Source organism: Ranitomeya imitator, chromosome 2 (assembly GCF_032444005.1).
Source record: "Ranitomeya imitator isolate aRanImi1 chromosome 2, aRanImi1.pri, whole genome shotgun sequence".
Taxonomy (NCBI): Eukaryota; Metazoa; Chordata; class Amphibia; order Anura; family Dendrobatidae; genus Ranitomeya; species Ranitomeya imitator.
In genome coordinates this window covers 281,141,513-281,166,076 of record NC_091283.1, presented here as the reverse complement: position 1 = coordinate 281,166,076, position 24,564 = coordinate 281,141,513, and the positions used below count along the sequence as shown (strand labels likewise).

The 24,564-nt window shown below is 47.5% G+C and overlaps 1 protein-coding gene across 3 annotated transcripts in view; it reads right to left on the bottom strand.

The window, feature by feature from the left end:
- The window catches only part of LOC138663147 (zinc finger protein 271-like), a 119,774-nt gene extending 95,980 nt beyond the window's left edge, over nucleotides 1-23,794 (bottom strand). For 2 of the 3 annotated variants that reach the window (XM_069749285.1, XM_069749287.1), the window contains exon 1: nucleotides 23,326-23,768. The gene's annotated coding sequence lies outside the window, so the exon portion shown is untranslated. Of the gene's footprint in view, nucleotides 1-23,325 lie in introns of all 3 variants that reach the window. The other variant, XM_069749286.1, reaches the window with a different exon arrangement.
- Nucleotides 23,795-24,564: the final 770 nt, after the last annotated feature.

Sequence of the window (24,564 nt, the reverse complement as noted above, 5' to 3'; positions counted from 1 at the left end):
GGTGCTTGTGTGAAATGTGTGCATGGTGCTTGTGTGACATGTGTGCATGGTGCTTGTGTGACGTGTGTGCATGGTGCTTGTGTGACGTGTGCGCATGGTGCTTGTGACACGTGTCTGCATGGCGCTTGTGTGACGTGTCTGCATGGTGCTTGTGTGACGTGTGCGCATGGTGCTTGTGTGACGTGTGTGCATGGTGCTGTGTGACGTGTCTGCATGGCGCTTGTGTGACATGTGTGCATGGTGCTTGTGTGACATGTGTGCATGGCGCTTGTGTGACAAGTGCGCATGGCACTTGTGTGACGAGTGCGCATGGTGCTTGTGTGACGAGTGTGCATGGTGGTTGTGTGACGTGTGTGCATGGTGCTTGTGTGACGTGTGTGCATGGCGCTTGTGTGACAAGTGCGCATGGCACTTGTGTGACGAGTGTGCATGGTGGTTGTGTGACATGTGTGCATGGTGCTTGTGTGACATGTGTGCATGGCGCTTGTGTGACAAGTGCGCATGGCACTTGTGTGACGAGTGCGCATGGTGCTTGTGTGACGAGTGTGCATGGTGGTTGTGTGACGTGTGCGCATGGTGCTTGTGTGACGTGTGTGCATGGCGCTTGTGTGACATGTGTGCATGGCGCTTGTGTGACATGTGTGCATGGTGCTTGTGTGACATGTGTGCATGGCGCTTGTGTGACAAGTGCGCATGGCACTTGTGTGACGAGTGCGCATGGTGCTTGTGTGACGAGTGTGCATGGTGGTTGTGTGACGTGTGTGCATGGTGCTTGTGTGACGAGTGTGCATGGTGCTGTGTGACGTGTGAGCATGGTGCTGTGTGACGTGTCTGCCTGGTGCTTGTGTGACATGTGGGCATGGTGCTTGTGTGACATGTGCGCATGGCGCTTGTGTGACGAGTGCTTATGGTGCTTGTGTGACGAGTGTGCATGGTGCTTGTGTGACGTGTGTGCATGGTGCTTGTGTGATGTGTGTGCATGATGCTGTGTGACGTGTGTTCAACAGACGGCGGTGAGCACCCGGCCTAAAACCCCCAGGACGGGACCTGCATGTGGACAGTCATGAGGATAGATTCTGCCTCAGTGTATGAGCGCTGTGATGGAGTAGGCCTGCGACGGGGACAAGGGGGCATCCTCTACATCTAGAGCAGTGTTTCCCAAACTCCAGTCATCGTGGTCCCCAACACATCATGTTTTTAGAATCTCCTTAGGATTTCACAGAGGACAGAACCCGTGGCCATTTCTGGTGCCTTAATAATAGTTCCATCACCGGTGCAATACTAAGGAAATCCTGAATACGTAAGGTGTCGGGGGCGTGAGGACTGGAGTTTGGGAAACACTGCTCTAGAGGAAAGAAGGTTTCATCATAATCACAAATGCAGATTCTTTACTGTAAGAGCAGTGAGACTAAAGGTACCTTCACACTCAGTGACGCTGCAGCAATACCGACAACGCTGTCGATCGCTGCAGCGTCGCTGTTTGGTCGCTGGAGAGCTGTCACACAGACAGCTCTCCAGCGACCAACGACGCCGGTAACCAGAGTAAACATCGGGTTACTAAGCGCAGGGCCGCGCTTAGTAACCCGATGTTTACCCTGGTTACCATCGTAAAAGTAAAAAAAACAAACACTACATACTTACCTTCAGCTGTCTGTCCCCGGCGCTCTGCTTTCCTGCACTGACTGAGCACAGCGGCCGGAAAGCAGAGCGGTGACTTGACCGCTCTGCTTTCCGGCTGGCCGGCGCTGACACAGGATGCAGGAGGACTGCAGAGAAGCAGAGCGCCGGGGACAGACAGCTGAAGGTAAGTGTGTAGTGTTTGTTTTTTTTACTTTTACGATGGTAACCAGGGTAAACATCGGGTTACTAAGCGCAGCCCTGTGCTTAGTAACCCAATGTTTACCCTGGTTACCAGTGAAGACAAAGCTGAATCGGCGTCACACACGCCGATTCAGCGATGTCTGCAGGGAGTCCAGCGACGAAATAAAGTGCTGGACTTTCTGCAGCGACCAACGACATCACAGCAGGATCCTGATCGCTGCTGCGTGTCAAACTGAACGATATCGCTAGCCAGGACGCTGCAACGTCACGGATCGCTAGCGATATCGTTCAGTGTGACGGTACCTTAAGAAACTCTCGGCCACATGATGTTGTAATGGTTGATTCACTACTAAAATTCATATGGGGGCCTGAATGTCTCTCCTGAAAAATATTATATTACAGGTTATGTTCACTAGATTCTATGATGTGATGTTGATCCAGGGAACTGGTCCGATTGCTGTATGTGTGGTCGAGAGAAAATTCTCCCCTAATATGGAGCTAGTAGTGTATGCCCCAGGGGTTTTGCCTTCCTCTGGATCAACATCTTAGGCCGGAGTCACACTAAATGTATGAAAAATCTCTCCGAGTTTCCCTGCCGAGAGTCGCAGAAGTGTAATCCTAGTGTAATGCGAGTGTAATCTGATTTTCACACCTAGCATCCGATTAGATTGTAATGCGATATGAACATGAGCTTTTACATACAGCAATTCTCTATGTCATTTACACATCGTTTCCAAAGGAAATATTCATCAAAAACACACACACACACACACACACTGTACAGACCAAAAGTTTGGAAACATCTTCTCATTTAAAGATTTTTCTGTATTTTCATGACTATGAAAATTGTACATTCACACTGAAGGCATCAAAACCATGAATTAACACATGTGGAATTATATACTTAACAAAAAAGTGTGAAACAACTGAAAATATGTCTTATATTCTAGGTTCTTCAAAGTAGCCACCTTTTGCTTTGATGACTGCTTTGCACACTCTTGGCATTCTCTTGACGAGCTTCAAGCGGTAGTCACCGGAATGGTTTTCACTTCACAGGTGTGCCCTGTCAGGTTTAATAAGTGGGATTTCTTGCCTTATAAATGGGGTTGGGCCCATCAGTTGTGTTGTGCAGAAGACTGGTGGATACACAGCTGATAGTCCTACTGAATAGACTGTTAGAATTTGCATTATTCAAGAAAAAAAGCAGCTAAGTTAAGAAAAACGAGTGGCCATCATTACTTTAAGAAATGAAGGTCAGTCAGTCCGAAAAATTGGGAAAACTTTGAAAGTGTCCCCAAGTGCTGTGGCAAAACCATCAAGCGCTACAAAGAAACTGGCTAACATGAGGACCGCCCCAGGAAAGGAAGACCAAGAGTCACCTCTGCTTCTGAGGATAAGTTTATCAGAGTCACGAGCCTCAGAAATCGCAGGTTAACAGCTGCTCAGATTAGAGACCAGGTCAATGCCACACAGAGTTCTAGCAGCAAACACATCTCTACAACAACTGTTAAGAGGAGACTTTGTGCAGCAGGCCTTCATGGTAAAATAGCTGCTAGGAAACCACTGCTAAGGACAGGCAACAAGCAGAAGAGACTTGTTTGGGCTAAAGAACACAAGGAATGGAGATTAGACCAGTGGGAATCTGTGCTTTGGTCTGAGAATCTTTGGTTCCAACCACCGTGTCTTTGTGCAACGCCGAAAAGGTGAACGGATGGACTCTACATGCCTGGTTCCCACCGTGAAGCATGGAGAAGGTGTGATGGTGTGGGGGTGCTTTTCTAGTGACACTTTTGGGGATTTATTCAAACTTGAAGGCATACTAAACCAGCATGGCTACCACAACATCTTGCAGCGGCATGCTATTTCATCCGGTTTGCGTTTAGTTGGACCATCATTTATTTTTCAACAGGACAATGACCTCAAACACACCTCCAGGCTGTGTAAGGGCTATTTGACCAAGAAGGAGAGTAATGGGGTGCTACGCCAGATGACCTGGCCTCCACAGTCACCAGACCTGAACCCAATTGAGATGGTTTGGGGTGAGCTGGACCACAGAGTGAAGGCAAAAGGGCCAACAAGTGCTAAGCATCTCTGGAAACTCCTTCAAGATTGTTGGAAGACCATTCCCGGTGACTACCTCTTGAAACTCATCAAGAAAATGCCAAGAGTGTGCAAAGCAGTCATCAAAGCAAAAAGGTGGCTACTATAAATAACCTAGAATATAAGACATAATTTCAGTTGTTTCACACTTTTTTGTTAAGTATATAATTCCACATGTGTTAATTCATAGTTTTGATGCCTTCAGTGTGAATGTACAATTTTTGATAGTCATGAAAACACAGAAAAATCTTTAAATGAGAATGTGTGTCCAAACGTTTGGTCTGTACTGTGCATATATAATATATACCGTATATACTCGAGTATAAGCCGACCCGAGTATAAGCCGACCCCCCTACTTTTGCCACAAAAAACTGGGAAAACTTATTGACTCGAGTATAAGCCTAGGGTAGGAAATGCAGCAGCTACCGGTGAATTTCAAAAATAAAAATAGATGCTCCATACCGTTCATTATTGCCCCATAAGATGCTCCATATAAAGCTGTGCCACATACAATGCTGCATACCGTTCATTATTGCCCCATAGATGCTCTGCATAAAGCTGTGCCACATATAATGCTCCATACTGTTCATTATTGCCCCATTGAAGCTCCATATAAAGCTGTGCCACATATATGCTCTGCACCGTTTATTATTGCCCCATAGATGTGCCATATAAAGTTGTGCCATATAGTGCTCTGCATCGTTCATCATTGCCCCATAGATGTGCCATATAAAACTGTGCCATATAGTGCTCTGCACCGTTCATTATTGCCCCATAGATGCTCCTTATAAAGCTCTGCCATATAGTGCTCTGTACCGTTCATTTGTGCCCTGTTGTGAGTTCTGTTTTTGGGCTCCCTCTGGTGGTTACTGATGGTACTGGGTGACTTGTCTTTCCTGGGTTTCTGGGTTCCACCTGTTCCATCAGCATATGGGAGTTTCCTATTTAACCTGGCTTTGCTGGCATTTCCTCGCCGGTTATCAATGTATCCAGTGTGTCTTGTTACCTCTGCTCCCTGCTCCTAGAACCTTCTGGTCAAGCTAAGTTTGGATTTTCCTGTTTTGGTGTTTTGCTTTATTTGGTTTTTAGTCCAGCCTGCAGATATGTGATTCTTGCTGCTGGTTGCTCTAGTGGGCTGAAATTGCTCCTCATGTACCATGAGTTGGCACATGAGTTCAAGTAATTTCAGGATGGTTTTTTGAAGGGTTTTTCGCTGACCGCGCAGTTCACTTTTGTATCCTCTGCTATCTAGCTTTAGCGGGCCTCATTTTGCTGAAACTGTTTTCATACTGCGTATGTGCTTTCCTCTCATTTCACCGTCATTATATGTGGGGGGCTGCTATTTCTGTGGGGGATTTCTCTGGAGGCAAGAGCGGTCTGTGTTTCTTCTAATAGGGGAAGTTAGATCTTCGGCTGGAGCGAGACGTCTAGGATCATCATCGGCACGTTCCCCGGCTACTTTTATTTGTGTGTTAGGTTCAGGGTCGCGGTCAGCTCAGGTTCCATCGCCCTAGAGCTTGTTTGTATCTGTGCTTGTCCTTTAGTGATCCCCTGCCATTGGGATCATGACAGTATAACCGGCCCACAAAGTGTTAATTGTATTGGCTGAAGTAGGAGGATAAGTAGTCTGAGGAAGTTTTTTTTTTTTTTTTTTCTCTTTCCCTCAGAGTTTGCTGCCTAGCCTTATTGCAGCGTGGCTACTTCCTCCTCCTCTTAATCTTTGAATGGCTCTGATCCCAGCTGTTTATCATGGACGTCCAGAGTTTGGCTTCCAGCCTGAATAATCTTGCCACTAAGGTTCAAAATATACAGGATTTTGTTGTACATGCTCCCATGTCTGAACCTAGAATTCCGGTCCCAGAGTTTTTTTCTGGAGATAGATCTCGTTTTCTGAATTTTAGGAACAATTGCAAGTTGTTTCTTTCTTTGAAATCTCGCTCCTCTGGAGACCCTGCTCAGCAAGTCAAGATAATTATATCTTTCCTGCGGGGTGACCCTCAGGATTGGGCATTTGCATTGGCACCAGGGGACCCTGCGTTGCTTAATGCGGATGCGTTTTTTCTGGCATTAGGTTTGCTCTATGAGGAACCTAACCAAGAGATTCAGGCTGAAAAAGCTTTGTTGGCCCTCTCTCAGGGGCAAGATGAAGCAGAAATTTATTGTCAAAAATTTCGGAAGTGGTCGGTACTTACTCAGTGGAATGAGTGCGCTCTGGCTGCAAAGTTTAGAGATGGCCTTTCTGAGGCCATTAAAGATGTTATGGTGGGGTTCCCTGCGCCTGCTGGTCTGAATGAGTCTATGACTATGGCTGTTCAGATTGATCGGCGTTTACGGGAGCGCAAACCTGTGCATCATTTGGCGGTGTCGTCTGAACCGTCACCTGAGATAATGCAATGTGATAGAATTCAGTCCAGAAGTGAACGGCAAAAGTATAGGCGGAAAAAAGGGTTGTGCTTTTATTGTGGTGATTCAGCTCATGTTATATCAGCATGCTCTAAACGCACAAAAAAGGTTGATAAGTCTGTTGCCATTAGTACTTTACAGTCTAAGTTCATTCTGTCTGTGACTCTGATTTGTTCATTATCATCCATTTCCGTCGATGCCTATGTGGATTCAGGCGCTGCCCTGAGTCTTATGGATTGGTCATTTGCCAATCGCTGTGGGTTTAGTCTGGAGCCTCTGGAAGTCCCTATTCCTTTGAAGGGAATTGACTCTACACCTTTGGCTATGAATAAACCTCAGTACTGGACACAAGTGACCATGCGTATGACTCCCGTTCACCAGGAGGTGATTCGCTTCCTGGTACTGTATAATTTGCATGATGTTCTAGTACTTGGTCTGCCATGGTTACAAACTCATAATCCAGTCCTTGACTGGAAATCAATGTCTGTGTTAAGCTGGGGTTGTCAGGGGGTTCATGATGATGCACCTCCGATTTCTATCGCTTCATCTACTCCTTCTGAGATTCCTGTGTTTTTGTCTGACTATCGGGATGTTTTTGAGGAGCCTAAGCTCAGTTCGCTTCCTCCTCACAGGGATTGTGATTGTGCTATAAATTTAATTCCAGGCAGTAAATTTCCTAAAGGTCGTTTGTTCAATCTGTCAGTGCCAGAGCATACTGCTATGCGGGATTATGTTAAGGAGTCCTTGGAAAAGGGACATATCCGTCCATCTTTGTCCCCTTTGGGAGCAGGTTTTTTTTTCGTGGCCAAAAAAGATGGTTCCTTGAGGCCTTGTATAGATTATCGTCTTTTGAATAAGATTACCGTAAAATATCAGTATCCTTTGCCATTGTTGACTGATTTGTTTGCTCGCATTAAGGGGGCTAAATGGTTCACTAAGATTGATCTTCGGGGTGCGTATAATCTTATACGAATAAAGCAAGGTGATGAGTGGAAAACCGCATTTAATACGCCTGAGGGCCATTTTGAGTATTTGGTAATGCCTTTTGGACTTTCTAATGCTCCTTCAGTCTTCCAGTCCTTTATGCACGATATTTTCCGTGAATATCTGGATAAATTTATGATTGTGTATTTGGATGATATTTTGGTTTTTTCTGATGACTGGGAGTCTCATGTTCAGCAGGTCAGAAAGGTGTTTCAGGTCCTGCGGGCCAATTCCTTGTTTGTAAAAGGCTCAAAGTGTCTCTTTGGAGTCCAGAAGATTTCTTTCTTGGGGTATATTTTTTCCCCTTCTACTATTGAGATGGATCCCGTCAAGGTTCAGGCTATTTGTGACTGGACGCAGCCTACATCTCTTAAGAGTCTACAGAAGTTCTTGGGCTTTGCTAATTTCTATCGTCGTTTTATAACTAATTTTTCTAGTGTTGTTAAGCCTTTGACGGATTTGACTAAGAAGGGTGCTGATGTTGCTAATTGGTCTCCTGCGGCTGTGGAGGCCTTTCAGGAACTTAAGCGCCGGTTTTCTTCTGCTCCTGTGTTGCGTCAGCCAGATGTTTCGCTCCCTTTTCAGGTTGAGGTTGATGCTTCCGAGATTGGAGCGGGGGCGGTTTTGTCACAAAGAAGCTCCGATGGCTCAGTGATGAAGCCATGCGCGTTTTTTTCTAGAAAGTTTTCGCCGGCTGAGCGGAATTATGATGTTGGTAATCGGGAACTTTTGGCCATGAAGTGGGCATTTGAGGAGTGGCGTCATTGGCTAGAGGGTGCTAGACATCGTGTGGTGGTCTTGACTGATCACAAAAATTTGATTTACCTTGAGTCTGCCAGGCGTCTGAATCCTAGACAGGCTCGTTGGTCACTGTTTTTCTCTCGTTTCAATTTTGTGGTTTCATACCTGCCAGGTTCAAAGAATGTGAAGGCGGATGCTCTTTCTAGGAGTTTTGTGCCTGACTACCTTGGAAATTCTGAGCACTCTGGTATCCTTAGGGATGGGGTGATTTTGTCTGCTGTCTCCCCAGACTTGCGACGTGCTTTGAAGGAGTTTCAGGCGGGTAAACCTGATCGTTGTCCGCCTGAGAGACTGTTTGTTCCGGATAATTGGACCAGTAGAGTCATCTCCGAGGTCCATTCTTCTGCGTTGGCAGGTCATCCTGGAATATTTGGTACTAGAGACTTGGTGGCCAGGTCTTTTTGGTGGCCTTCCTTGTCGAGGGATGTGCGTTCTTTTGTGCAGTCTTGTGAGGTTTGTGCTCGGGCTAAGCCTTGCTGTTCTCGGGCCAGTGGATTGTTGTCACCTTTGCCTATCCCGAAGAGGCCTTGGACGCACATTTCCATGGACTTTATTTCGGATCTCCCTGTCTCTCAAAAAATGTCTGTCATCTGGGTTGTGTGTGATCGCTTTTCTAAAATGGTTCATCTGGTACCCTTGCCTAAGTTGCCTTCCTCCTCTGAGTTGGTCCCTCTGTTTTTTCAGAATGTGGTTCGTTTGCATGGGATTCCTGAGAACATCGTTTCTGACAGGGGATCCCAGTTTGTGTCTAGATTTTGGCGGACGTTCTGTGCTAAGATGGGCATTGATTTGTCCTTTTCGTCTGCATTCCATCCTCAGACGAATGGCCAGACTGAACGAACTAATCAGACCTTGGAAACTTATTTGAGGTGTTTTGTTTCTGCTGATCAGGATGACTGGGTTACCTTTTTGCCATTGGCCGAGTTTGCCCTTAATAATCGGGCTAGTTCTGCTACCTTGGTTTCTCCTTTCTTTTGTAATTCGGGGTTTCATCCTCGTTTTTCCTCTGGTCAGGTGGAACCTTCTGATTGTCCTGGAGTGGACATGGTGGTGGATAGGTTGCATCGGATTTGGAGTCATGTGGTGGACAATTTGAAGTTGTCCCAGGAGAAGGCTCAGCAGTTTGCTAATCGCCGTCGCCGCGTGGGTCCTCGACTTCTTGTTGGTGACTTGGTGTGGTTGTCTTCTCGTTTTGTTCCTATGAAGGTCTCTTCTCCTAAGTTCAAGCCTCGGTTCATCGGTCCCTATAGGATCTTGGAAATTCTTAACCCTGTGTCGTTTCGTTTGGATCTCCCGGCATCGTTTGCTATTCATAATGTGTTTCATCGGTCGTTGTTGCGGAAGTATGAGGTACCTGTTGTTCCTTCGCTTGAGCCTCCTGCTCCAGTGCTGGTGGAGGGAGAATTGGAGTATGTTGTGGAGAAGATCTTGGATTCTCGTGTTTCCAGACGGAAACTCCAGTATTTGGTCAAGTGGAAGGGTTATGGTCAGGAGGATAATTCTTGGGTGGTTGCCTCGGATGTTCATGCTGATGATTTGGTTCGCGCTTTTCATAGGGCTCATCCTGGTCGCCCTGGTGGTTCTCGTGAGGGTTCGGTGACCCCTCCTCAAGGGGGGGGTACTGTTGTGAGTTCTGTTTTTGGGCTCCCTCTGGTGGTTACTGATGGTACTGGGTGACTTGTCTTTCCTGGGTTTCTGGGTTCCACCTGTTCCATCAGCATATGGGAGTTTCCTATTTAACCTGGCTTTGCTGGCATTTCCTCGCCGGTTATCAATGTATCCAGTGTGTCTTGTTACCTCTGCTCCCTGCTCCTAGAACCTTCTGGTCAAGCTAAGTTTGGATTTTCCTGTTTTGGTGTTTTGCTTTATTTGGTTTTTAGTCCAGCCTGCAGATATGTGATTCTTGCTGCTGGTTGCTCTAGTGGGCTGAAATTGCTCCTCATGTACCATGAGTTGGCACATGAGTTCAAGTAATTTCAGGATGGTTTTTTGAAGGGTTTTTCGCTGACCGCGCAGTTCACTTTTGTATCCTCTGCTATCTAGCTTTAGCGGGCCTCATTTTGCTGAAACGGTTTTCATACTGCGTATGTGCTTTCCTCTCATTTCACCGTCATTATATGTGGGGGGCTGCTATTTCTGTGGGGGATTTCTCTGGAGGCAAGAGAGGTCTGTGTTTCTTCTAATAGGGGAAGTTAGATCTTCGGCTGGAGCGAGACGTCTAGGATCATCATCGGCACGTTCCCCGGCTACTTTTATTTGTGTGTTAGGTTCAGGGTCGCGGTCAGCTCAGGTTCCATCGCCCTAGAGCTTGTTTGTATCTGTGCTTGTCCTTTAGTGATCCCCTGCCATTGGGATCATGACAGTGCCCCATAGATGCTCCTTATAAAGCTGTGCCATATAGTGCTCTGCACCGTTCATTATTGCCCCATAGATGTTCCTTCGTTGTGAATTCCGTTCTTGGGCTCCCTCCAGTGGTTTTGAGTGGAACTGCCGCTCCTTGGGTTTAGCTTTAGCAGCTGCTTTCACTAATCGTCTCTCCTGGCTCTGCTATTTAACCTGGCTCTAGTCTTCAGCCTATGCCACTTGTCAATGTTTTCTGCTGGATTCACATCTCTGCTTGGATTCTCCTGGTTTCCTGACCAGTTCTGCAAAGATAAGTTCTGGCTTTGCTCATTTCAGTCCACATGTTGTGGACTTATTGTTCTGTGCATTCTATTTTTGTCCAGCTTGTCATTATGGATTTTTTCTGTTAGCTGGAAGCTCTGGGAAGCAGATTTACCCTCCACAACTTTAGTCAGGTGTGGAGATTTTGTAAACTCTGTGTGGACTGTTTTGCAGTTTTTATACTGACCGCACAGTATCCTTTCCTGTCCTATCTATCAAGCTAGACTGGCCTCCTATGCTAAAATCTGATTTCATCTCTGCGTATGTTATTTTCCCCTCCTCTCACCGTCAGTATTTGTGGGGGGCTATCTTTCCTTTGGGGATTTTCTCTGAGGCAAGATAGGTTTCCTGTTTCCATCTTTAGGGGAAGTTAGATCTTAGGCTGTGCCGAGGTGTCTAGGGAGCGTCAGGTACCCCCCATGGCTATTTCTAGTTGCGCTGCTAGGTTCAGGGTCTGCGGTCAGTACAGATACCACCTCCTTCAGAGCTTGTCTCATGTTGTTCCTAAACCACCAGATCATAACACTCCTTATAAAGCTCTGCCATATAGTGCTCTGCACCGTTCATTTGTGCTCAATAGATGCTCCTTATAAAGCTCTGCCATATAGTGCTCTGCACCGTTCATTTGTGCCCCATAGATGCTCCTTATAAAGCTCTGCCATATAGTGCTCTGCACCGTTCATTTGTGCCCCATAGATCCTCCTTATAAAGCTCTGCCATATAGTGCTCTGCACCGTTCATTTGTGCCCCATAGATGCTCCTTATAAAGCTCTGCCATATAGTGCTCTGCACCGTTCATTATTGCCCCATAGATGCTCCTTATAAAGCTCTGCCATATAGTGCTCTGCATTGTTCATTATTGCCCCTGTAGGGATCAGCTCAGGTGAGCAATGGCAGGGCCGCAGTAATGAGGCAACACACAGGCTTACAGTCCAAACTTCAGTGGTTTATTGGCACTTTAAACAGTCCGTGACAAAAAGTAAGAGAAAAACCAAACATACTCCAGCTTCGAGAACCACCGGTCTCAGACTCACCCTTATACACGGGACGGGCTTAACTAAGCGGCTGCCAGGTCAGCGGCCTCCGCCAGGTGCCATTCCCAGGGCTGCTAACAGTCGTGTCACCAACCTTTGTGACATGTGGGAGAGAAAACAGGTCAGGCTCCTTCCAGCCTAGTTCCATCCCCAAAATAACATGTGCCAAACAAAAGAAACTCCATTACATAGTCTATAGCCACACCCATAGGTGAGGTATCCATCACATGGGCTGATCACATGGTCGTGACATCACTGCAGGTCCTCAACCTTAGGGAAATAACAGGCCAAAACGTATCTTGCTGGGAGAAACATATCTTCCGTCCAGCACTACACCTTTTAGTGCACCACATACCTCCCCCCTTTGTTCAACCCTATGGGGGTGGACACATGACATACAGTGGACTCTGGACAGGGTATCTGCATTCCCCTGTAGTCTGCCGGCCTGATGTTCTACTGAAAATTTAAAATTTTGCAGGGACAGAAACCATCTGGTGACTCGTGCATTTCTCTCCTTAGCTTGACTCATCCATGTAAGAGGGGAGTGATCTGTCACCAGGCGAAATTTTCTCCCCAGCAAATAATAGCAAAGAGACTCAAGTGCCCATTTAATGGCCAGGCACTCTCTCTCCACAATACTGTACCTGCTTTCGGCTGGGGTAAGTTTCAGGCTCAGGAAACTAACGGGATGCTCTTCTCCGTTAATTTCTTGAGACAACACGGCACCCAGACCTATCTCAGATGCATCGGTTTGCACAATGAACTCTCTTTTGAAATCAGGTGTAATCAGAACGGGTGTACCACACAGTACTGATTTTAACTTTACAAAAGCCTCCTCTAACTGATCATCATTGGACCATCACAGACTTCCTCCCTTTCAAACAGTCTGTTAAAGGCGCAGACAACATTGCAAAGTTGGGAACAAATCGCCTGTAATACCCCACTAGGCCTAAAAAGGCTTTTACCTGCTTTGTTGTGAGGGGACGGGGCCAGCTCTGTATTGCCTCCACTTTGTTTATTTGGGGCTTAATGACCCCTCTCCCAATGACATAACCCAAGTACCGAGCTTCCTCCATCCCTATGGAACACTTCTTTGGATTGGCTGTTAGCCCTGCTTGTCGGAGAGAGTCAACCACCGCCTGTACCTTGGGTAAGTGACTTTCCCAGTCTGCACTGTACACAATAATATCATCCAGATAGGCTGAGGCATAACGGCGATGGGGACGGAGGACAATATCCATTAGCCGTTGGAACGTCGCCGGCGCACCATGCAAACCAAAAGGTAACACCTTATACTGAAACAACCCTTCGTGCGTCACAAAAGCCGTTTTTTCCTTAGCTGCCTTTGTTAGGGGCACCTGCTAATTAAAAAAAAAGGGAAGAAGCCAGCACTGCTTATGGTCAGAACGCAATAACTGAAGTGCAATTGCACATAAATTCTAACTGTATTTCATTTAGCAAACAATTGATCAATTCTTTGAGCTACCCCGCCACTTCACGGCAATCTCATAATGGGGCAGTCCTAATCTACGCATTTTATTTACGTTGTGCCATTATGGCTTCCTGAATGTATAAAAAAAAAAAAAAAAAAAAAGGACCACATTAAATGCGAACTGTACCTGGAGCATTTTCAGAATCACTCCCTTGGTGCCAGGAAAGGCAAGCGCAGGTAAAGGCTGATCAGGTCCAGTGCGGACATTTCAGATCTGGCTTCCACACTGCCAAACCCGCACCAAAGATGAAGGGTGAGACAGGCTGAGACACAGGTGCACAATTAACTTGAGCCTGAGGCGGGGCAGGGCTGCTGTGTGTGTGCACAGCAGCCTATCAATCACAGTGAACACAGAAAGAATGGCGCACATAAAAATACGAAGATTAGGACTGCTCCATTATGAGATTGCCGTGAAGTGGCGGGGTAGCTCAAAGAATTGATCTTTGTGCAATTGCACTTCAGTTATTGCGTTCTGACCATAAGCAGTGCTGGCTTCTTCCCTTTTTTTGCACCTGCTAATACCCTTTTGTAAGATCAAGGGTTGTAAAATACCGTGCCTGCCCAAACCGTTCTATCAATTCATCCACCCGGGGCATGGGGTAAGCATCATATTTTGAAACTTCATTAAGTTTTCTGAAGTCATTACAGAATCTTAGGGTCCCATCAGGCTTAGGTATTAGGACTATTGGACTGGCCCAGCCACTTTGCGGCTCTTCTATGACCCCTAATTGTAACATATTTTCCACCTCCCGGGATATGGCTTGTCGCCGAGCCTCAGGCACCCGATATGGCTTTAATCGGACTTTGGCCTGTGGCTCTGTAACAATGTCATGTTGGACTAAGGAGGTACGTCCAGGGAGTTCAGAAAAAACGTCCGTATTTCGGCTAACAAACTCCCGGACCTCCTGAACCTGTTTAGGAGACAACGTATCTGGTATTTTGACTACAGACAAGGCTTCTCCTGACTCACTCAGAGGTAATGGAGCCTTCTCTACAGAAAATGTAGGCAGCGGACTATCCCCGCCAAGGTGGTCTCTGTCTTTCCACAGTTTAAGCAAATTAACATGATAAACCTGCTCTGGTTTCCTCCGGCCTGGTTGGTGTACCTTATAGTCTACCGGTCCCACCTTCTCCATAATCTCATAGGGCCCCTGCCACCTTGCCAGAAATTTGCTATCCACTGTGGGCACAAGTACCAACACGCGATCCCCAGGACTAAAGGTTCTTACCCGAGCCTCCCGGTTATAGACCCGACTCTGAGACTGTTGTGCCGCTTCCATATGTTCCCGTACCAACGGTAGGACTGTCTCCATCCTTTCCTGCATTTTTGCAACATGTTCTATTACACTCTTGTGGGGGGTTGGTTGGTTCTCCCAAGCCTCCTTGGCTATATCAAGTAAGCCCCGGGGATGTCGGCCATACAACAATTCAAAGGGCGAGAATCCCGTAGATGCCTGCGGCACCTCCTGTACTGCAAACAACAAATAAGGGAGTAAAAGATCCCAATCCTTCCCATCTTTAGAAACTGTTTTTTTTAGCATGCTCTTTAGCGTTTTGTTGAATCTTTCTACCAGCCCATTTGGGGGTGATAAACTGAGGTGCGCAATTGTTTGACATTTAACAAGCGACAGAGCTCTTTCATAATTTTTTACATAAAGGGGGTTCCTTGGTCTGTTAAAATCTCTTGCGGAATCCCCACCCTAGAAAACATTCCCATGAGTTCTTTTGCTATAAGCTTAGCTGACGTGTGGCGCAGCGGAACAGCCTCCGGATACCGGGTGGCATAATCTAGAACTACTAGGATGTGTTGGTGCCCCCTTGCTGACTTATTGACAGGACCGACCAGATCCATTGCCACTCTTTCGAAAGGCCTGAGGTACCAATAACTGTTCTACGATTTCCCCACGTACTTTCTCAACTCGATACAACAGGTCTCGGTTTAGCTCAAAACGTGGCAACTGGGTAGATGCCCCAGGTTGTTGGGGCTCCCCGTTAATAAACAGAACATTTTCCCTGGCCCTAGTCAAAGTAGGGTCTCGCTCGATAAATTTAAATCTAACAATTCAGGTCCTGGCGGCAAGTCTTCCACATCCCCGGCCAACACTGCTATGGGAGAATTTTCCCCCTCCTCCACCGAAGGGGAGGCCACGCCTACCGCCAACTCTTCTTCCTCTGGGCTACCAGGTTCATGCCCCACTTCTGGAGAACGTAGCCTGGTTGTCAACGGTGACGGCAGTTGTCCACTGGGAGAGACAACTGTGGGCCAAAGTATAGAAAATAAAGGAAAATCTCTACCAAGTATCAATTCATAATGTAAGTTAACCACAACCCCCACCTCGTGGCACCGCCTCCCCGCTGGCCTGTTTATCACCACTAGTGCGGTAGGATAGTCTTTTAAGTCCCCATGTATACATAACACCCCAATTTTCCGACCAGTGTACTCGCTGGACTGTACCAGACTGGCTCGTACCAGGGTCACGAGACTCCCTGAGTCCAGTAAGGCCACGGCTGGGGTACCCTCCACATCCACTTTACACAAATGTCCCATATTGGATCCCTCCTGGATACCTGTAGCGCAAATCAGTTCGGCATAATGGGATTGGCGATACCCAAAGTTTGTCTTCATGGGCTCAGCCAGGTGGGGGCAATCAGCTCTCATATGGCCAGGCTCCTTGCACCGCCAGCAAACTATGGGGCCTCTTTCTCCTCCAGATAAGTCTTGAGTGGCCTTTCTGGGCTCTGCTTGTCGAGCCAGGGGTGGAGATTTATGGAACCTTCCGGACACCTTCCGGGGAGTCCCTCCCTGGAGCTCTTTGGTTGCCCCATATCGTTCTATCAGGTCCATTATCTGGAGAGCATTAGTAGGGGATGCTTGCCCGACCCATGACTGGAGGTTGCGGGGCAGATCCCTCCAAAATTTATCAGTCACTAGGCGGTCCAGCATGGCCACGGGAGACAGAACCTCAGGCTGTAACCATTTCTGAAACAAGTGCAACAGGTCATAATACTGGGAGTGAGCTGGCTTGGAGGGGTTAAACTCCCACAGACGTACCCGCTGGGCCCGGACCAACACATTTACCCCAAGACGTGCCAGTATCTCACCCTTGACGACTGCGTAGTCCTCTCTCTGCTCAAGGGATAGATCTTGATAGGCTTTCATAGGTCCTTGAGCCAGAAATGGAGCAATGACTTCCCACTGGTCCCGGGGTAGTCTCTCCCGCTCAGCTACTCCCTCAAACATCTCCAAGTATGTCTCGAAGTCATCAGATTTCTCCATTTTGGGAATCGCTGTGCGAACCGCTTTCCGGACATCATGGATTCCCCGTAAAGCTCCTCTTGTCTGCGACGCCGTGATATGCTGTATCAACAGCTGGTTGGTTTCCTGCTGCTGCGTAGCCTGCTGCTGTTGTCGCATAGCATCCACAAGCACCTTTATTGTGGCCTCCATTTCTGCAGAGTTCCCCGACTGGGTCTACGCCACTCCTTTCACCCAGGACATAAGCTGGAGTAAAAATAAGCAAAAATAGCCTGGCCTCACTGCGTATGCCCGCATTCGAAACACCAAATTGTAGGGATCAGCTCAGGTGAGCAATGGCAGGGCCGCAGTAATGAGGCAACACACAGGCTTACAGTCCAAACTTCAGTGGTTTATTGGCACTTTAAACAGTCCGTGACAAAAAGTAAGAGAAAAACCAAACATACTCCAGCTTGGAGAACCTCCGGTCTCAGACTCACCCTTATATGGGACGGGCTTAACTAAGCGGCTGCCAGGTCAGCGGCCTCCGCCATGTGCCATTCCCAGGGCTGCTAACAGTCGTGTCACCAACCTTTGTGACATGTGTGGGAGAAAAAACAGGTCAGGCTCCTTCCAGCCTAGTTCCATCCCCAGAATAACATGTGCCAAACAAAAGAAACTCCATTACATAGTCTATAGCCACACCCATAGGTGAGGTATCCATCACATGGGCTGATCACATGGTCGTGACATCACTGCAGGTCCTCAACCTTAGGGAAATAACAGGCCAAAACTTATCTTGCTGGGAGAAACATATCTTCCGTCTAGCACTACACCTTTTAGTGCACCACACCCCATAGATGCTCCTTATAAAGCTCTGCCATATAGTGCTCTGCACCGTTCATTTGTGCCCCATAGATGCTCCTTATAAAGCTGTGCTACCGGTATATATAATGCTGCAATAAAAAAAAAAAAATGCCATACTCACCTCTCTTGCTTGCAGCTCCTCAGCGTCCCGTCTCTCCGCACTGACTGTTCAGGCAGAGCGCGGCGCGCACACTAGTACGTCATCGCGCCCTCTGACCTGCACAGTCAGTGCGGAGAGACCCCGGGAAGATGGAGCGGCGCCGGGAAGATGGAGCGATGCCCGGCTTGTGGAACGGGGATAGGTTAATATGCGATACTTACCTGCTCCCGGCGCCCCGCTCCTTGTCCCGGACAGCTGGTCTCCGGGTGCCGCAGCCTCTTCCTCTATCAGCGGTCACCGTTACCGCTGATTAAAGAAATGAATATGCGGCTCCACCCCTATGGGAGTGGAGTTCATATTCATTTCTCTAATGAGCGGTCCCACGTGACCGCTGAACAGGGGAAGAGCTGCGGCACACGGAGACCGTGGGACTGCAGGGACAGCGCCAGGATCGCCGGGATTAGGTGAGTATGCCTCAGCCCTCTCTCCCCCTCACCCGCCGACCGTGGATCGAGTATAAGCCCAGAGGGGCACTATATATATATATATATATATATATATTATAACGCTGGGAGCGTCACTCTGTCCGAAGCCTTTATAGACTTCGCAAGCGCCGGCGCAGTCTGGCCCCCACAGAGTGACGCTCCCAGGAGATCGCGGTATGCGTAAACACTGAACGCACACTGCGATCTCCAACAGAGAAGCAGGGACCGCCAGGAGGGTAAGTATCGGCCATATTCACCTGGCCCCGTTCCACCGCTGCGCGCCGCCATCTTCCGGGTCGTCTGCCTGTGACGTTCAGTTCAGAGGGCGCGATGACGCGCTTAATGCGCACCGCCCTCTGACTGACCAGTCACAGCCAGAGGAGCCGGAAGATGGCGGCGCGCAGCGGTGGAACGGGGCCAGGTTAATATAGCAAGTGCTGGGGGGCCTGAACTAGCGGCGATACCGGCACCTGACCCCCACAGCGCGCCGGTGTCCCCGCCTGCTCAGGCCCCCCAGCACTCGGCGCCCAGCAATGATAGGTGAGTATGGTATTTTTTTTTTCATATATTCCAGCAGCATACAGGGCATATACCATGGAGCATCTTATGGGGCCATAAACCATAATGGAGCAGTGTACGGGGGCATATACAATGGAGCATCTTATGGGGCCATAAACCATAATGGAGCAGTGTACGGGGGCATAGAGTATGGAGCATCTTATGGGGCCCATAAACCATAATGGAGCAGTGTACGGGGGCATACACTATGGAGCATCTTATGGGGCCCATAAACCATAATGAAGCAGTGTACGGGGGCAAACACACTGGAGCGTCTTATGGGGGCCATCAACCATAATGGAGCAGTGTACGGGGGCATACACTATGGAGCATCTTATGGGGGCCATAAACCATAATGGAGCAGTGTACGGGGGTATACACACTGGAGCATCTTATGGGGCCATAAACCATAATGGAGCAGTGTACAGGGGCATATACTATGGAGCATCTTATGGGGGCCATAAACCATAATGGAGCAGTGTACGGGGGCATGTACCATGGAGCATCTTATGGGGGCCATCAACCTTTATGGAGCAGTGTACAGGGCATATACTATGGAGCACCTTATGGGGGCCATAAACCTTTATGGAGCAGCGTATGGGGCATATGGATGGGAGCAGCAAATTAAAGAATGGTGGCGCAGGATGGGAGCAGCACATGTCAGAATGGAGGCGCAGGATGGGTGCAGCACATGTCAGAATGGAGGCGCAGGATGGGAGCAGCACATGACAGGATGGGGACGCAGGATGAAGCAGCACATGACAGGATGGGGGCGCAGGATGGGAGCAGCACATGACAGGACGGGGGACGCAGGATGGGTGCAGCACATGACAGGATGGGGGAGCAGGATGGGTGCAGCACATGACAGGATGGGGACGCATGATGGAGCAGCACATACCAGGATGTATATACCAATATAAATGCTCACCACCCGGGTGTAGAACGGGTTCAATAGCTAGTGTGTATATATATATATATACATATATATATATATATATATATATATATATATATATATATATATATATATAGTAGTGTTTCCCCTACTTCGAGTCTTGGGGACACTCGCTTGGCACAGGAATAACGCATACAGACACGGTTTTCTTACAAAAAACAGTCTCTTAGGTTTATTTCACAACACTATAAACCACATCCTCAGAAACTTGATAACAGCTTGAACACAGTCTGCACATATTCAGCTTTAAGGCTATGTTCACACTTTGCAGATTCCACTGCGGATTTTTCCGCAGCAGAATTCCTAAATCCGCAGTGAAAACCCGTCGCGGTTTTTACTGCGGATTTATCGCGTTTTTTACTGCGGTTTCTTCTGCAGATTTTCATCTGCAGTTTTCTATTGGAGCAGGTGAAAATCCGCAGAAAAGAAGGGACATGCTGCGGAATGTAATCCGCAGCATTTCCGCGCGGATTTTTCTGCAGCATGTGCACAGCGTTTTTTGTTTCCCATAGGTTTACATTGTAATGTAAACTCATGGGAAACTGCTGCGGATCCGCAGCAAAATCCGCAAAGTGTGAACATAGCCTTACACATTTCCTCACTGACCCCGGTCAGCATGACACACGGACCTCGTCCGTTACCTGTTGGCGACCTTCACAGGTTCCTGGACACCTCTTGGCCTCAGAGGTGCCCCATACACAATGTCTCTCCCTTCTGAGCCCAGTCAGCATAACACAGACCCCTTTACTTTACCTGTTGGTGCTGCACAGGTTCTCAGATACCTCTCCTCCACAAAGGTATCCTTCAGACGTTCTCATTGACCCCGGTAAGTATTACCCAAGAGTAATCAGATCGTTCCACACACTGGCATGTGCCAGGTCCAGAGCCCCGCAATGTGCTCTTCAGGGAGATGACACTCCCAACACATGGGCTCTTCAGGACCTTCCAGCACAGACCATTCAGGTCCACACTCAGAGCCCTTGTGACAAGACCTCAGTCACATTATATGGTTGTAACCACTCCCCTAGATGGGAGTGTGTGTGGCTAGTTTGACCCGCCCATCTCTCAGAACTAGCCCTGCCAGCCTCCCTAGTTAAACAACACAATTTACTTGTAGGACTACAGATCCCAGAACATCATTACTTCAGGCTGACAGTGCAGAGTGTCTTCCTCTGCTACACACATACCGGCCATTTACAATAATGCCGGACTTTGACTCATCATCACACTTATATCTGCGATTGCCATGCATTCCTATGGCCTCCATACGCATTCCGGGAAGCCCATACAGTGCGCCCTACCTGTAACAGAGGTCACTACACAACATATTCCCCCCCTCTGTTCAAACCTGTGGGGTTGAACACTTGACACTACACCAATATATATATATATACATACACACACACACACACACACAATACAGACCAAAAGTTTGGACACACCTCATTTAAATATTTTTCTGTATTTTCATGGCTATGAAAATTGTAAATTCACAATGAAGGCATCAAAACTATGAATTAACACATGTGGAATTATATGCTTAACAAAAAAGTGTGAAACAACTGAAGATATGTCTTATATTCTAGGATCTTCAAAGTAGCCACCTTTAGCTCCTATGACTGCTTTGCACACTCTTGGCATTCTCTTCATGAGCTTCAAGAGGTAGTCACTGGAAATGGTCTTCCAACAATCTTGAAGGAGTTCCCAGAGATGCTTAGCACTTGTTGGCCCTTTTGCCTTCACAGGTGTGCCCTGTCAGGTTTAATAAGTGGGATTTCTTGCCTTATAATGGGGTTGGGACCATCAGTTGTGTTGATCAGACGTCTGGTGGATACACTGCTGATAGTCCTACTGAATAGACTGAATTAGAATAGAATTTGTATTATGGCAAGAAAAAAGCAGCTAAGTAAAGAAAAATGAGTGGCTGTCATTACTTTAAGAAATAAAGGTCAGTCAGTCCGAAAAATTGGGAAAACTTTGAAAGTGTTCCCAAGTGCAGTTGCAAAAAACCATCAAGCGCTACAAAGAAACTGGCTCACAAGAGGACCGCCCCAGGAAAGGAAGACCAAGAGTCACCCCTGCTTCTGAGGATAAGTTTATCAGAGTCAACAGCCTCAGAAATCGCCGGTTAACAGCTGCTCAGATTAGAGACCAGGTCAATGCCACACAGAGTTCTAGCAGCAGACACATCTCTACAACTGTTAAGAGGAGACTTTGTGCAGCAGGCCTTCATCGTAAAATAGCTGCTAGGAAACCACTGCTAAGGACAGGCAACAAGCAGAAGAGACTTGTTTGGGCTAAAGAACACAAGGAATGGACATTAGACCAGTGGAAATCTGTGCTTTGGTCTCATGAGTCAAAATTTGAGATCTTTGGTTCCAACCACCGTGTCTTTGTGTGATGAGGAAAAGGTGAACAGATGGACTCTACATGCCTGGTTCCCACCGTGAAGCATGGAGGAGGAGGTGTGATGGTGTGGGGGTGCTTTGCTGGTGACACTGTTGGGGATTTATTCAAAATTGAAGGCATACTGAACCAGCATGGCTACAAAAGCATCTTGCAGCAGCATGCTATTCCATCTGGTTTGCGCTTAGTTGGACCATCATTTATTTTTCAACAGAACACGAACCCCAAACACACCTCCAGGCTGTGTAAGGGCTATTTGACCAAGAAAAAGAGTGATGGGGTGCTACGCCAGATGACCTGGCCTCCACAGTCACCAGACCTGAACCCAATCGAGATGGTTTGGGGTGAGCTGGACCACATAGTGAAGGCAAAAGGGCCAACAAGTGCTAAGCATCTCTGGGAACTCCTTCAAGATTGTTGGAAGACCATTCCCGGTGACTACCTCTTGACTCTCATCAAGAGAATGCCAAGAGTGTGAATAGTAGTCAAAGCAAAAGGTGGCTACTTTGAATAACCTAGAATATAAGACATAATTTCAGTTGTTTCACACTTTTTTGTTAAGTATATAATTCCACGTGTTAATTCATATTCTTGATGCCTTCAGTGTGAATGCACAATTTTCAGTCATGAAAACACAGAAAAATCTTTAAATGAGAAGGTGTGTCCAAACTTTTGGTCTGTACTGTATGTATGTATGTGTGTATGTATTTATGTATGTATGTATGTATATTTATTTATACACACACACATCTATTCTATGTGTATGTATTTATTCTGTCCTTACCTGTCACGTGTACGTGTGTGTACATGTGTGTGTGTGTGTGTGTGTGTGTGTGTGTGTGAGTGTGTGTGTGTGTTGAAGAATATTTCGTTCTCATACAATGTGTAAGTGACAATACTGCTGTATGTGAAAGCTCATGTTAAAATCGTATTGCATACGTATGCCATACGGATGTTCAGTTTAAAAAAAATAAATAATCGTACAGCACTCGCATGACACTTGTCCGTTTTTTCGGTCCTGACATCTGAACTTTTTTCACACACATGGGTATGAGCCCTTATTAGTATGCGCCAATAATCATGTAGCGGGCAGGGAGAGGGGGCTTCTCTGCACCACTGCATCAGTCTGTGTTATGAGGGTCCCTGCTAGGTCTGTTCCATATATGATCTCCAGTGTGTCCAAGTCACATTTCAAGGATTCCAGGGCTTACTTCCAGGATGTAGACGCCATCTTGCCACACCACATGTGAACTAACTTATGTAAGGTTAATAATTGATTTCGTTAGACAGACAGACACAGAGCAGCTCCATAACTGTGAGGGGAGAACGAAGTGCAGGACACGGACATTACAAGGGGTCGTGTCCCTGACCAGTAGTCAGTCCCATTATATATATATATACACTGAAGAGTTTTACTCACTGAGCTGCGGCTGAGGTCGGCACAGGAAGTTGTTCTCATAGAAATGTCCAGTCCGGTTTCTTAGACTCCATAAACCTGCTTCAGCATAAGCAAACAACAGAAGACATCCTTCTCCAGAGCAGAGTGAGGACAAACAGAACAGAACCAGTCCATATGGTGGTGCCGGACCACCGCTCACACAATGGAGGCCTCCACACCTCCAGTCACAGACCCTGAAGGAGTCAATGAGACACTTGGTTTCCTTTCTTTCTGCCAAACCACATCCCCAGGGCGGATATGTGAGCAGTCATTCCCACCCATCTCTTTTGACTTAAAACCTGTCCTTTGAATGCTCAGTAACTCTTTCAGTGCTAAACATGCTGGAGCATGCTTTCCCGGGCTTATATCCCCGAAGCTACCAGTAGTGATGTGTCCTTCATGAAGGATCCGACACAAAGATGTAAATGATTTGCTTAGTTTCCTTCCTCCTGACTGGGGAGGAGGAGGAGGAGGAGGAGGATAGTTAGAGCAGTGTGTACAACTGGGGAATGATTGGCAATGCTCTGTTGTGACTGGGCTCCTCCATTTCCTGTGATTGGCTGCTCAGTGTAGTGAGGGCACACATGATCTGTGATTGGCTGCTCAGTGTAGTGAGGGCACACATGATCTCTGATTGGCTGCTCAGTGTAGTGAGTGCACACATGATCTGTGATTGGCCCTCAGTGTAGTGAGGGCACGCATGATCTGTGATTGGCTGCTCAGTGTAGTGAGGGCACACATGATCTGTGATTGGCTGCTCAGTGTAGTGAGGGCACACATGATCTGTGATTGGCTGCTCAGTGTAGTGAGGGCTCACATGATTTGTGATTGGCTGCTCAGTGTAGTGAGGGCACACATGATCTGTGATTGGCCCTCAGTGTAGTGAGGGCACACATGATCTGTGATTGGCTGCTCAGTGTAGTGAGGGCACACATGATCTGTGCTTGGCTGCTCAGTGTAGTGAGGGCTCACATGATCTGTGATTGGCTGCTCAGTGTAGTGAGGGCACACATGATCTGTGATTGGCCCTCAGTGTTGTGAGGGCACACATGATCTCTGATTGGCTGCTCAGTGTAGTGAGGGCACACATGATCTGTGATTGGCCTTCAGTGTAGTGAGGGCACACATGATCTGTGATTGGCCCTCAGTGTAGTGAGGGCACACATGATCTCTGATTGGCTGCTCAGTGTAGTGAGGGCACACATGATCTGTGATTAGCTG